The sequence below is a fragment of the Quercus suber genome, unplaced genomic scaffold (assembly GCF_002906115.3).
Source record: "Quercus suber isolate HL8 unplaced genomic scaffold, Cork oak 2.0 scaffold_128, whole genome shotgun sequence".
In the NCBI taxonomy this organism is placed as follows: domain Eukaryota; kingdom Viridiplantae; phylum Streptophyta; class Magnoliopsida; order Fagales; family Fagaceae; genus Quercus; species Quercus suber.
In genome coordinates, this window is record NW_027069591.1 from 767315 (window position 1) to 782028 (window position 14714).

At 32.2% G+C, this 14714-nt stretch overlaps 1 long non-coding RNA gene and 1 pseudogene across 1 annotated transcript; both read right to left on the bottom strand.

The window, feature by feature from the left end:
* Window positions 1–3160: 3160 nt before the first annotated feature.
* On the bottom strand, window positions 3161–5932 carry LOC112009203 (probable LRR receptor-like serine/threonine-protein kinase At3g47570; annotated as a pseudogene).
* A 629-nt stretch (window positions 5933–6561) lies between these two features.
* LOC136068672 (uncharacterized) lies at window positions 6562–11063 on the bottom strand. Its single transcript, XR_010629995.1, has 2 exons — window positions 8793–11063; window positions 6562–6772 (listed from the first exon to the last, which is right to left on the bottom strand). It is a non-coding gene; the product is annotated as an uncharacterized LOC136068672 (long non-coding RNA).
* Window positions 11064–14714: the final 3651 nt, after the last annotated feature.

Consider the following 14714-nt stretch of genomic DNA (forward strand, 5'->3'; position numbering starts at 1 on the left):
ACCATCAACGTTGCCGTAAGGTCGTCTCCATCAAGACCCTGGTACACCAACTGAGTTGATGCGGAATTTAAAGTCAATAGAATTGATAGAGAGGTATTGGAAAAAGATCTAGACGCTATTAGTGCGGTAGGTGATGACCCATTTCTTGTGGAATAATTTCCATCAGCAAATTAAAGATGCTTTATTTATTTATTTATTTATTTTTGAAAATTATGAAAGTGGTTAGTTCACATGTGTTGCACTTTGTGAAGTTTAGTTGTTTTTTATCCGGATTACGACCCGACCCGAAATAATATTGTTACGGTTTTTAATAGGAGATTTTCTAAGGTTTCGTCAATGGAGTGGAGGCTTGGGCTGATAGGTTTTTGGTCCATTTTGTAGCCTATTGTGAATCCTGTGCTATATCCTATTGTTTTGGAGATTAGGGTTTTAATGTTATTTTGAGAGAGAAAATTGTACTGCTGCATCTTGTATTTTTTCCTAAGAATAGTGAAATCTTTGCAACTTTGTGAACGTAGGCAAATTGCTGAATCACGTAAATATTTTCCTTTGTGTGATTAATTTTTTTCTTTAGCATATATTTTAATTTTTCTCTATTTTTGCATCTCCCTGATCTGGGAATTTTGTGCATATTCCCTTCACACATGTTTATTTACAACGACTGATTGTGTAAAGGCAACAAAGGTTGGTATACTGCTGGTCCGAGGTCCAAAAAATAGGGAAGAATTGCTATATATTAATGAATGACATAAAATTTAGTTACTGTATTATAAATAAATTATTTAGAAATACAAGTTGAGGCATTGTAGACACTCTATTTCTGATTTCATAACCAAGAAATTAAAATCTCATTCTTGAACAAAATTGTACCCGAGGCTTACTAACTAGGACGACTAGGAGAGCTTCCTTATGAATTGTCCAGGATTTTAAGAAAAAAAAAATTACAATTTAGAGAAAAGAAAGTGTGGTATTAAAACTCGGATAGTTCCTGTAGCTTCAAGACCTAAGTACACGGTACGCCAACTAAGTTGGATTGGAATTGAAAATCAAATTAGAATTGTTAATTTGTTAAGAAAGGAATTGGAAGTCAAATTCAGGTACTGTAAAAGTGCAGTAGGCGACAAACCATTTCTTGATGAATAATTTGTCAGGGAAGAGTTTTATTATTTTTATTTTTATAAGCACGAGAGAGGCTAGTTCTATAAGCAAAAAACTACATATATTAATTAACGCAACAAGCGTATGACAGACTAACGTCAACAAACAGAAATTGTATTCCATGAATTCCATTAGTGTTAATAAGCAGTAACATGCGGACTTGACAATCCTAATAGAAGCTATTGATATTCTTTTCTTTTTACTTAACACATTTTTTCCCATAATTTTGTATGCTTACATTTTTTTTTCACTACTAAAACTTGGAATTTGTTGGTTACTAAATGAGTTTTCTGTAACTTCAATAAGCTTATGGAGAAGTGTTAAGGACTAAGTATGTGTTACTAAGGAGCTTAGTAGTTGGCATTGGCACTTTGACCTATGGGGATCTCCAACCTTATGGCGGACCTCAGGAAAAAAAAAAAAAGAGTTTAGAATTTTATTTTATTTTTATTTAATTATGGATAAACTACCAGTCTACCAAGATATTTGTGTGGAATTTTCTTGTACTGGTTGTCGGAGTTTTCGAAGGCAACAAAAAATGGATTACAAATTTGCAAAACTTGCAATTACGTACCATCACTTATTGGCTGGCTTTTCCATAATAATTCAAGCAAGCATTTGTGGATCTTGTACTGTCTATTGAGATAGTTACTTAAATCTAATCCGTTGTAATTTAGTTTTGTTGCTATTTTTGAATTCTTGTTATCTTTCTGTTTTATATTTCAAGTTGTATCCTCAATTATAAATCTAATACATACAACATTCAAAAGATTACAGAGTGATAATTCATCCGAACTACCGTATGTTTCAATTTGGTATAGATCGAGCCACTCGACCTTTATGACTTCCAGCAGAACTAAATTACAATAGATAAGATTAGGTAACTATCTCAATATACTGCATGCATGCCTGCACCATGCATAATAACCAGACCTTCTACTTTACGTTTTATCAATTGTGATATGTTTTTTTTTTTTTTTTTTTTTTTTTTTTTTTTTTTTTTTTTTTTTTTTTTTTTCATTTTAAACTTTATTTATTTTATATGAAAAGTGAAATAAATTATATGACAAATTAGTGAAATATAAAGTGAAATACAAAAAATGAGACAAATGATATATATTCATTTTGCGTGCATTGTGATGGGCTTGACTTGAGTCCAAAAGGATTGATAAGTCTATGTTAGTATTAAGGGTATGAGAGATTGAGGAATTAAAGCAAACAATAGTTATATATTATGGATTGCTTGATAAAACGGTTATTTTTTAATGATTAATTAGCTATATTAAAAGTGAAAGAAAATTAAGAAAAACAATGAAGAAAAGAAAATGATAAAGGAATAGTTCCAGTGAAACTATTAATATAATACCTGCCCAAACATTTCTAAGTTAAGAAGAAGGCCAAGGCCAAAGTGTATGGCACTGAATATATATTACAAATCAAAGGAGGGATAGCACAATCCATATTATAGTAGTGTGGTTTAAGAAAATGTCATTGATAATTGATAAATAACACCGAGCCATCGATCTAAATTACCTTTGATTTGGAAAATAATGACATAAATGGTTGAGGCAGCATATGAGCAAATTGTAAAAATCGCACAATTGAATTTCACGAGCCTATAATTTATGGCCATCACTAGCCTCGGAGATGTTACTCAATCAAGGGTCATTACATAGAGATTCCATCGATCCTGTCTGATCATGCTACAAAACAAACAGTCACATGAATTTATTAATAACGCAACAATTGCATGATTGATAGAATTAGAAGAAATGCAACCATTGTAATTCTTTCTCGCAACAACATGAACAAACTTGACAGCAATTATATATTTATATTGGCTTTATTCCATTAGTGTTAAAAAATAGTAACATGTAGATCTTTTTTTCTCTCAATTTTAGATTTATGTTTTTATTCTCTTAAAAAGAAGTGACCGATTTGTAGGTCCATTAATCAAATAAAATGAGTCAAAATACCTAGCTTTCTTCTTTTCTAGCCCCTTCTAAAATTTAAGAACAGCGTCTCTAATTGCATTCATTTTGTTGACGACAACATTTATACACATCCGCTCATTTGGTGATGTTGTAAAACACGATAATCCAATTTGGAACACTGACACCAAGCAATCTATCATTTTGCTACTAACATTGACACGTGGATCATTTTCTTTGATTATTGATACTCCCTCCGTCTCACTTTTTTTGTCCTGTTTTAAAAGTTAAATTTTTTAAGGAAACATCATTTATTGTCTTGTCTACCTTTTAAAAATTTATAAGTTTCCAAAACTGCCCTTAAAAAAATTTATCAAAAAATTGAATTAGTAAATTAATAGGGGTATAATAGGAACATTAGTAAATTAATGACTTTTATTTTTAGAAATATGACAATATTTTGGGACATCTCAAAATAGAATAGAGGACAAAAAAAGTAGGACCGAGGGAGTATTTCTTCTATGTCATCTTCATTTTTCTTATCGTTAGCATCTTCTTCGTCCTCCTCTAAAAACATCAACGGGTCAATTATATTAGTGACATGTTCAGGCAAAGCCATTGCAATGAACATGTGAATGTTCAAACCATCTTTAGACATTTCATTAGTAGGTCTTTTTCTAGTGAACATTTCCAACAAGAGTATCCAATAACTGTAAATGTCTCCTAGTGTTGAAACTTGGCCACCCGTCCCATACTTTACAATTCATTAATACATTATTAGTAACAAACAGGGGTCCTATGAGGTTAAAATTTATCCACTAATGCATCATGCACAGTTTGCATTTCTGGCCCTTCATAAGTCACATTTATTTCAAGTGATCAATGGTGTCAAACATTTTTTTCTAGGGCAGAATTTTGTGTCAAACAGGAGCATAATTACTTTTTAAAGAATCCTAGTTTAGTTTAACTTTAAATGCTATGCAATAATTGTGGTGTGATTCATTTGTTTAAAAAATTACCTCGAGGAATGTACCCGATGGAACCCTTTAGCCCACATGATAAGGTTTGAGTTCCGTAGGGATTGTTTAATGCTTCAAAGAGGAATTTTGCCAATCCGAAATCACCAACATGGGCTACCATATCTTAATCAAGGAGTATATTGCTTGGCTTTAGATCACAATGGACAATTGGTGTTTGGCAATGGTGATGGAGATATTCTAATGCATAAGCAACATCAATGGCTATGTTCAGTCTTTGAATAAAGCTCAATATCTTTTTTTGACATTGTTCATCATTTTTAGGATGCAACCATTCATCTAGACTTCCATTGCACAAGAACTCAAAAATTAAGCTCTTAAAGACATCCCCCTTTATGATCTATCTTCGAGCAAGCATAGATAATCTTGAGGAGATTAGGATGACGTATACTTCTCAAAACATTGCATTCGTTAATGAAACTCTTGAAAGCTCCTTGTTGTTGAAGGCTTAATACTTTAACTGTAACAATTTCTCCATTTCTAGAAAGAACTCCTTTGTATACAGTGCCAAAGCTACCCGAACCAATCAAATTGTTCTCTGAAAACCCATTTGATGAATCTAGGAGTTTTGCATAAGATATGGGTAATTGCCAATCTTCAAAGGAAGATGTAGTTGATGCTCTCTCTCTTAAACTTTTTACAACAAAACATGTACGAAAAAAATACAATAGAAAAAGTACAAATATGATTATACTAGTGACGGGAATTAATATTTTAAGTGCAAGAAGCTTCCCATGCAAATGATGATTTTTCCTTGGGCATGTAGATAAATGTAATTCTTTGAAACCACCACATAGCTTTTCATTTTTGAAGATTGAAATTGCACTTGCGTTTGCAAAAATTCCTTCATTTGGCACTTCACCTTCAAAATTATTATAAGAAATATTGAGATGCTTAAGTAACAAAAGCTTGCTGAGAAATTCAGGACTATGTCCAGACAAGTTATTATGCGAAAGATTTATATCTTCTAAACCTCTTAATGTCTTCAAAGATTCAAGAATTGCTTCCTCAAATGAATTATCCTCCAAATACAAGTGCTTCAAACTAAGACAAGTCTCAAGGGTGGTGGGAATTTCACCTGATAATCTATTCATTGAGAGATCTAACTCACCAAGAAGTCTTAAGTTGCCCACTTCAAACGGCAATGCACATATCAAAAAATTATGAGACATGACCAAAGAAATTGAAAGGGAAGAAAGACCAATAACTTGTTTTGGTATCATGCCATGGAGATAGTTACTAGAAAGGTTTAGTATAAGCAATCTTTTGCAGTTTCCAAGGGTTGGGGGTATACTACCCTCAAATTTGTTTTCTTGCAAATGGAGAATTGTTAATGCAGTTAAGTTACCCAAGGAGGAAGGGATTAGCCCTGAAAATTCATTATCATTCAATACTAATCCTTCTAAGTTTTGAAGCTTCCCAAGAATATCTAGTAGAGGACCTCCCAAATAGTTACCTTCAAATTCCAGTTTGTTTAATTTAACAAGGTTCCTGACCCAAAAGGGATGCCACCCCAAATCATATTTTGACTCATAGCAAAAATATGGAGCTGGGTGGAAAGGTTGGTTATAGAGCTAGGCAATACCCCTCCAAATTGATTTTGAGCAAAACTCAAGACCTCCATACTAGTACAATTAGCAAAGAGACTAAGAAAATTCAAGTCACCATCTTTCCTCTTTCCAAGTCCGTTGTCTTCAAAATTAAGTCAGACCAAGCCTTGCAAACTTACTAGATTTTAAGGCACAGTCCCAGTCAAATTACTTTGAGAAAAGTCAAGAACCTGAAGTTGAGAAGCATTTGGCAATGATGCAGGAATAGTTCCTGTAAAACTATTAACAACACCAGCAAATATTTGAAGGTTAGGAAGAGTAAGATCAACATCCACTACAACAAAATGTATTTTTAGTGAGGAAAATTTTCGTCACTAAAAGTCCATTATTTCTTCACATAGTACCTTTAGTGACGAAATTCGTTTCGTCACTATAGCTCCGTCGCTAAAAGTATTAGCGACGAAAACTTTCAACAAATTTCGTCGCTAAATGTTTTCCTCGTTAAAAATACTATTCAACGATGAAACTATTTCGTCACTACATGTACCTTATTTTATTAGATAATTTTTAGCGACAAAATATTTTCGTCGCTAAAACTTTTTTTAAGAATATTCAGGTACTTATAGTGACGAATATTTTTGTCACTAAAACTATTGTCTGAAAAATTCCGCTATATTTAGCGACAAAAATTTTCGTCCCTAAAAGTGTTTTTTATAAATTCAGTTACATTTAGTGATGAAAAATTTCATCAATAAATGTAGCTAAATGTGATGGAAAAATTCGTCACTAAAGCTAATTATCTGTTTTCATTTTTTTCCTATATATAACCTGTCATTACATGATTAACTCCTCACACTTGAATAACACATTTATGTCAACTACACATTTATAAGAAAATGATCCATACATTCCAAATGTAAAAATAAAACAAGTATTCCATTCAATCCATCCATACAAATTGTTTCCAACACATACAATAATATAAGATGTTTTATAACATACAATAACATAAAATACTAAGGGCTAAAAGAAGATGTCCTCAAACGTCTTCAAGTAGTGCCAAAAGAAAATGCCCTAAAAGCCACCAATAAGAAATCTACACAAATGTAAAAACATTACTACATTAAAATTGTAAAGTAAAAACATTAACTATGTTATAAGAAACATATCTATTGAATATTTGCGTGTATATATATATATATATGTTCATCCAAGATACAAACTTCAAACCCAATTTGGTTGTTAACCTTACATTGCATAATTCAATTACCACATATTTGCTAGAACTAAATCATTTACTCTATAATTCAATCAAAGTAAACAACAAAAACCCAATTTGGGCATTAATGCATGGAGCCATAGACTACAAAGATTAAAAAAAAAAAAAAAAGTCCCAATTACCAGATAAAAAAAAAAAAAAAAAATCAAACCCAAACAGGATATTCACATAGAAAAAAAACCCAAAATCTGAAAGTATTAAAAACCCAACTAAATTAACAAGAAACGGGTTTAGCTGTTTATTGTATGACTTACACAAAGAAGGATGACTTACATAGAGATAAAGCTTTAAATTGAGCGAAAGGGGATGGCTTGTAAGGATGAGGTTTGAGGAATAAAGAGAAAGCTGAGGGAGGCGAAGAGAGACCAACAAAGAGTAGGGTTTTTTTCAACAACAAAAAAAATTGGGTTCAAACCAGAGTATTTATATGACCCGATGCCGACCTGAACCCGAAAATAAGACCCGAAACCCGACCGAATATTCTCAAACCCGCCCAAAACCTGTCAGGTCAGTCGGGATTTCGGGTGGGCCAGGTCCATTGCTCTGTCCTAATGTCAACTACACATTTATAAGAAAATGATCCATACATTCTAAATGTAAAAATAAAACAAGTATTCTATTCAATCCATCCATACAAATTGTTTCCAAAACATACAATAATACTAGATGTTTTATAACATACAATAACATAAAATACTAAGGGCTAAAAGAAGATGTCCTCAAACGTCTTCAAGTAGTGCCAAAAGAAAATACTCTAAAAGCCACCAATAAGAAATCTGCACAAATGTAAAAACAATACTACATTAAAATTGTAAAGTAAAAACATTAACTATGTTATAAGAAACATCTCTACTAAATCTTTGTGTGTGTGTATATATATATATATATATGTGTGTGTGTTCATCTTAGACACAAACTTCAAACCCAATTTGGCTGTCAACCTCACATTGCATAATTCAATTACCACATATTTACTAGAACTAAATCATTTACTCTATAATTCAATCAAAGTAAACAACAAAAACCCAATTTGGGCATTAATGCATAGAGCCATAGACTACAAAGACAAATCAAAAATAGTCTCAATTACTAGATCTAACACAATTCAAGAACTTAAACTAAATTCTCAGATAAACATCAATACAAAGCAAAATTCAAGCTTTAACACAATGACCCATCAAATCTAAGTCAATCAAAATGACACAAAAGCAACAAATTTCAAATTTAAAACAGAATCAATTGCCACCAAAAAAAAATAAAAAATAAAAAAAAAAAAGTGATCAAAAGGACCATAACACAACCAAAGCATTTTAATACACTACTACAAATGATTAAATCAAACCATTATTAAAATTAGCTAAATAAAACACATGTGGAGGAAAACACAGGAATTTACAAGCCAACTCACTCAACAAAGGTTTCAAGTAAATTCCATAAAATCCCAACATACTCGTTATACTTTCAGCCATTTTGTAAAAATCGTTTGGTCCATAAAAAGTTATCTAATATACTTGAAATTAAATAGGGATAAGATCTTATATGTTTAGTATGTACCATAAAAAATTCAACTCAAAATAATTTTTCTATAATTTATTAAAAATTATGTATTTCAACTGACTCAAATTTCCCCTTGACAAATTTAGGTTCCCAAAAGAAAATTGCTATAGTTTTAAAACTAGCCCAAATGTTTTGAGACTTTATTCACATTAAAACTACATGTTAAAGAATATTAAAAACATGGAATGAAACCCCTTATCTCATATAAACAAATACCACAACAACAAATCAAGAAACCAAAACTCATAAACCATAGAGACAAATAATCAAGGAAAATTACCTTGGAATCATGTTGGGAGAAGGCAAAAGTTTTGTAGGGCAGGTTAATTGCTGAATATCCCATTGCAAGAAACTAGAAGGTCAAGAGAAAGAAGAGACACTACAAGGCACTTAAATTTTTAGGTTAACACTTCATTACTCATTCATTTTAAAACAAGTTCATAGCACCCAAACCATCAAAGTATCACATACTCACCTCTAGAGCAAAATAATTTAAACAAAATTTCAGATTTCACAAACTTTATACATACATACATACATACATATATATATATATATCACATAGTCCAACTTCAAATTAAATAATCAAAAACAAACAATTAAACCCAACTTCATAACTCATTGAGGTAATATATCAAACACTTTTTATGCAAAAAGCAAAACCTCAAAGAACTTAAACTTTCATGGTTAACACTTCATTACCCATTTGTTTTAAAACAAGTTCATAGCACACAAACTATCCAAATATCATATACTCACCTCTCCACACCACCAAGACCTCCAAATGCTTCAAGTATTGAAAAAAAAAGAAGTAATCAACAAATATAACTCAATCAAAACCTAAGGCCCTAAAGTCTAACTTTACCATCCTAAGACGAATACCCCTACCTAAACGAGAACCAAGCAAGCATACAAGAAACTTATAGGCTTTAACACAACCAAACATTTTACTTCCCTACCACAAACAATGTGCATTTACCAACTTAATACAAAACATGTCATTATCAAACCATGATAAAATTAGCAAAAGTAAAACACTTGTCAAAGAAAGCACATATGAACTTACAAGATAGACCACACAACAAAAGCTTGTAGTAAATTCCTTATAGTCTCAACATTCTAATCATATTTTCTGATTAAATTTGCAACAGGTCAGCTCCCTTTTAAAATTCGTTTGGTCCACTTAGTTTTATCCAAAAATCTTGAAATTAAATAGGGAGAAGCCCTTATATGTCTAGTATATATCATAAAAAATTTAGTTCAAAATAATTTTTCTATAATTTATTAAAAATCATGTAGTGCATCTGACTCAAATCTGTATAAATTAACAAAAGAAAAATGCTATAATTTTAACCCTATGCCAAAAGCTTTGAGACTTGATTAAACCTTAAAGCTACATGTGTTAGTACATATAAACAACTAGGATTACAACCCATAATCTCATATAACAATCATCACAACACAAGTCAAGAAATTCAATCTCATAACTTATATAGACAATTTATCAAACACTTGGTAAGCAAAAGACACATGCTCATATTACTTGCACAAATTTATAGTTAACACCACAATTACAACCACATATACCAAAGTCATTTCAAAATGCAAGGAAACCCTTTTTCTAAAATTAAGCCAATCTCCTATATAAATCAGAAACCCAAATGATTTCTCAAAAAACCCAACTCACATGGTTGCCAAACAACAAAATTCATTTCATAACTCACATAGACAATTTGTCAAACACTTGAAAAGTAAAAGACACATGCTCATATTATTTGCACAGATTTATATTTAACATCACAATCACAACCACATATGCGGAAGACATTTCAAAATGTAAGGAAACCCTTTTTTCTAAAATTAATCCAATCTCCCATATGAATCAAAACTCAAATGATTTCTCAAGAAACCCAACTCACATGGTTGCCAAACAACAAAATCCATTTCGTAACTCATATAAGCAATTTGTCAAACACTTGGTAAGCAAAAGACACATGCTTATATTACTTGCACAAATTTATATTTAACGCCACAATCACAACCACATATGCCAAAGTCATTTCAAAATGCAAGGAAACCATTTTTCTAAAATTAACCCAATCTCCCATATAAATAAAAAAAACAAATGATTTCTTAAGAAACCCAACTCACATAGTTGCCAAACAACAAAATCCATTTCACTCCATTAAATTAAAAACCTCCAATAAGATTTTAAATGTACCAACAAACACAACAAACTACTTCTAAAACCAAACCCACAACATAAAGAGCAATCCTAACAATATAGGATAAAAACCCAAAGATATTAGAAGGTGGGACATGGAGATTTTACCTTAGATTCATGTTAGGAGAAGTCAAACCTTGGATAAGATTTTGATGACTGAAAATCTAGTAGAAGCTAACTAAGAGACCAAGAGGGAGGAGAGATTTGGTAGAGAGAGAGAGAGAGGGATGTTTGTGTTTGTATTTGAGTGTGTTTGTGTTAGGGAGTGAGTGATAATGAGAGAGGGAGGGCTGAAAATTTTTTAAGTGAATGGGTGGGAGAAATGAAATTTTATGTGGGAAAGGAAAAAATTTTTGCTGAAATTTAACCCATTTAAACTGTACTCTTTAGTGACGAAATTTATTTCGTCATTGTTTCTAACTTTTTTGTTACGAATTATGATTTCGTCACTAAAGCTGCCGGTTTATATGCATTGGACTTTTGGCGACGATTTAGTTTTGTCACTATTGGTTACCTTTGGCGACGAAATGAGTTTCATCGCTAATACTGTTCAAAGCAACATCTATAGCAACAAAATATTTCGTCACTAAAAATCTCAACTTTTAGTGAAGAAATATTTTGTCGCTATAAATTAAGTTCACACCTAGTTTTTCCCCGTTGGTGCCCTTGTTCAAATCAACAATAGCGAGGAAAATTACTTTTCATCACTAAATGTTATAATTTTTTTCATTATTAGCAACGAAATCCATATTTCATCGCTAAATTTTTGTAATTTTAGCGACGAAATCCATATATGCAAATGACCCCTGGGCAAAGATATTTTAATTCACAACTACTCACAAAGTTTCCAGGAGGTTTCTGATGGGACAAACATCCAAGAGGTCACCTACGTGATCAACAAGTGAAGGACTAAGATTGAAAATGACAGAACCATATAAGGGAAAGGCCCTCATGAAAAATTGGGCAGGTAATCTGAGAAGAAAAGAATAAAAGAAGAAACACCTTATAATTAGATAAACTTGAGTGATTATAAGAACACTTCATCCTCGGACTTGAACGGGGAGTGTTATTTATTTCAAATTGTGGTTTCTTATCTTCTTAGCACGAATCCAATCTATTGTGACCCGTACTTGATTTGCTGAGTTTTTTACCTGTAAAATTTGCTCTCTAACAAGTATATTGTTTTGGGCTTGTTGGCCCGTCATCCATTTTTAGTGGATTGAGGGTCTAATTCCAGTCCTTCCTGAAAGTATATTAAGATACCAAATGAAGTGATGAAGTGAGCAAGGCACAAACCATTTATTAATGTTGATTGAAGTTGAACCATCAGCTAATGGTGATCTGAGCCTGAGGTGAGGGTTGATGATTGCATCTATTGTATTTAATTTGTCCAGCAAGGGCAACCAACCAGCCACAGTATTAGTATAATTCAATTTACTTGTTGCACGTGTATTTCGATCGATCATGCCTATTTGTAAAAGTCGTCTAAAATCATGATTTTTCTTCACGAAATTGCCATGCCAAACAAATGGGGGGCAGCTGCAGCTTTTAGTTGGGTGAGCAAATATAGAGTTGTTCATGTGCCCATTGGCTATTGGGTATTGCAGGCAAAATGGGCCTTTGATCTCTTGTTGGTGGTTTCCTGTTGCCCCCAGTTTTTCCCGCTTGCTTCGTCATAAAAGCCGTTGAGGAAGTTTGCCCTGTATCTGGTTTTTACTAGGACTAGGTCTAGGAGTTACCAATAATAGTCATATGTTTTTTTTATCACTTTGCATCTGGATGAGATTTCATAGTAAAATTGAAAATGAAAACTGCAGTGAGTAATAATAGTCAATAGATAGTCAAGAAATTCACTAGGCGACTATTGATTTTGGAGAAAAAGTTTTTGCTCTGACACAAAATAACTCAATACAATGTACCGGTGTGACGTCTTGGATATGGGAATAAAAAATTGATTTCTTCTTGTTATGCCTTTTGAAACCGCGTACCGTGGTCCATATGTACTACTGTGTGTTTGCCTTGCCATCAATGAGCTTCTCCATTCATGCCCAATTGTTTTGTTTTTGTTTGTGAGAGAAGTCCAACGCTAGCTGAAACCGATGCTATTTGTAACCAAATAAAGCATAGCCATTCAGCAATTTACCTTTCAAACCGGCCCCCATCTATGTCACACTCATGCATGTCACTATTTTAACTATTAATTGAAAGGTTTCCTATTCACCTTTCCGAAGCCAAAATCTTCTATTTGTTAATGCTTTGGATTCTGGGACTAGGACTAGAACTCAAGCCAATCTATCTCAACGTCTTATTGCAATTTATCCTCTTAATTAATGTATTATGTATTTGAAACTCCTACATCAACACTCAATACTCTCACAAAGATCTAACCAACACTGAAATTTGAAGTCTTCTTTAGCCATAGCACCAGGCTATCTAGCTATAGGTCGGCAATTAATACGTTGAATTTCACAGTAAGTTGAAATTGAAGTCAAAATTAGGTGAAGAAATTGCTAGATATGCAAGTCAAATAAGTTAGCAATATGTTTGATGTTAAAGTAAGCAGACAGTACTGGAAAGTTTTCTCTTTCAGTGGGCTTCGCAATTTGCTTTGCTTTATCCTGATTGGCAATAGTCCGTTCATAGCAATATTTTTTTTGGCCATTAGCAATTTGTTGAATTTTGCCTTTCTTATACTATAGAATAGCGCCACATAATGCCTAGAATTCTTAGGAATCCAATCAAAGTGTACAATAGAAGTTAAGGTCAAAACCACAAAAATATAAACTAGTGAGATAAGTTGTACTAAAGCAACTTATTAAGGGTTCGTTTAGATACAACTTATTTTTGTTGAAAATTAAAAATAATGTAGTAAAATAATTTTTAAATATGTAAATAGTGCCGTAGGACCTATTTTTAATGAAAAAATTGTTAAAAAGTGGAGTTTGTGAGTCTCATAAACAATACATAAAACTCACTGGTGTGGCTGAAAAATTGCTGAAAAGTCAAAAAGGGCGGTTAAAAAAACAAAAGTGAAAAACGCAAAACGTGATCGCACGAAAACGTTGATCCAAACCCAACCTAAGACTTTGTGTTACTCCCGAAAAGTTACAATATTTCTTGGGGAAGCGTGAACTTTGAAGTTAAGAACAAAGCCTTGAAATCTAATACTGGAAATAAGATCGCGCGCTTCTGTTCCAATAAAATAAAGATTTAAAGTCTGGGAGGAACTCATTTTTCACATCTGAATTAGATAATATCCCATCCCACACACAATAATTTGACAATAAGAATGACCGAATAGATCAAAGTTAAAACAAGCACACACCCCCCCCCCCCCCCCCCCCCCCCTTTTTTTTTTTTTTTTTTTTTTCAAAAAATAAATTCTTGAAAAGTCTGAGCAGAATGAATTATATGGATTTTGCGATCGAGTCATGTAAGTTTTCTCTTTTCAGAATGCAACATCACCAAGAATGATATTTACGACAACAATGATAATGCATTATAGGTTTGTTCATAGTTGTTTTGTTTGTTTAGACTAATAAGACTAGAACATTCACATCAAATTTGCTAAAATGTGTCAAACTTATAATTTTTTAGCACCTAGCTACATTAAGCTGTCATCTCTAGTAGTTTATTTATTGTAACTAGATGTTAAACACAAAAAACATTATTTAAATGAAATTTAGAGAGAGAGAATTGAGTGGTAAAAGAAAGAATAAAAAATGAATAAAGAAAATATATTTAAATAAAGTGGTAAAATAATAGAGTATTCAATGTTTGGTGTATTGTAAAGTGTGGTGTGTTAAAATAAATAAAGTGACTTTGAATTGCTAAAAACTAAATTTTTTATCGCACTTGGTAAATGCTCTAAGCACCTGACTTTTTAGGTAAGGATACAATAGCTTGTGTAATACTCCATGAAAAACAGTACATAGTATTAGCGTATTACTAGTCGTTTGGAAAATTCTTTGTCCGACA